The sequence below is a fragment of the Arachis ipaensis genome, chromosome B3, assembly GCF_059453495.1.
Source record: "Arachis ipaensis isolate K30076 ecotype BB chromosome B3, ASM5945349v1, whole genome shotgun sequence".
In the NCBI taxonomy this organism is placed as follows: Eukaryota; Viridiplantae; Streptophyta; class Magnoliopsida; order Fabales; family Fabaceae; genus Arachis; species Arachis ipaensis.
In genome coordinates this window covers 63,083,951-63,084,817 of record NC_142438.1, presented here as the reverse complement: position 1 = coordinate 63,084,817, position 867 = coordinate 63,083,951, and the positions used below count along the sequence as shown (strand labels likewise).

Below are 867 nucleotides of genomic sequence, written 5' to 3'. Positions count from 1 at the left end.
TGAGTTGTAGGTGTTTCCAAAAGGCTCATTATTGGGATTTCCCAAATAGTTAACCTCATCCATCATGGGTTGATCTGGTTCAGAGGCATCTCCTTCATAGGAGGCTTCTTGAGTGCTGCCAGCTGCAGCTTGCAATCTAGTCAAATGCTGAGAGATCATGTTGACCTATTGGGTTAGGATCTTGTTTTGAGCTAATATTACTTAATAATGTTGATTTGTGATACTGTCAAGACTAAAGGAGTGGATCCAGAAATTTACAAGCTTATGCTTTTCCCCTTGTTGTTAGGGACAGAGCTAGGTTATGGCTGGATTCTCAGCCTAAGAAAAGTCTAGACTCTTGGGAAAAGGTGGTCAATGCATTTTTGACCAAGTTCTTTCCACCTCAGAAGCTGAGCAAGCTTAGGGTTGAAGTTCAAACCTTCAGACAGAAAAATGGTGAATCTCTTTATGAAGCATGGGAGAGGTACAAGCAACTGATTAGAAGGTACCCTCATAACATGATTTCAGATTGGACCATGCTAAATATCTTCTATGATGGCCTTTCTGAATTATCCAAGATGGAATTGGACCATTATGCTAGTGGATCATTCCAGTTAAAGAAAACAGCTGAAGAGACACAGGAACTCATTGACATGGTTGCAAACAACCAATTCATGTACACTTCTGAGAGGAACCCTGTGAATAATGGGGTAGCTCAGAAGAGAGGAGTCCATAAACTTAAAAGCGCAAAATCGTCGGCTAAGAATTTCTTCTCAGTTAGAGGAAATAACTTTGTTGCAAGTATAGTTCCCAGCCCACAAGTAATGCTCAATCAAAGTTTAAATATGTTGGTTATCACAAGTACAAACCCCAATGAAAATTAACTGA

At 39.9% G+C, this 867-nt stretch overlaps 1 non-coding gene across 1 annotated transcript; it reads right to left on the bottom strand.

Moving 5' to 3' along the window:
* Positions 1-395: 395 nt before the first annotated feature.
* Positions 396-499, bottom strand: LOC148570885 (small nucleolar RNA R71). The gene has a single exon (XR_015908902.1). It is a non-coding gene; the product is annotated as a small nucleolar RNA R71 (small nucleolar RNA).
* Positions 500-867: the final 368 nt, after the last annotated feature.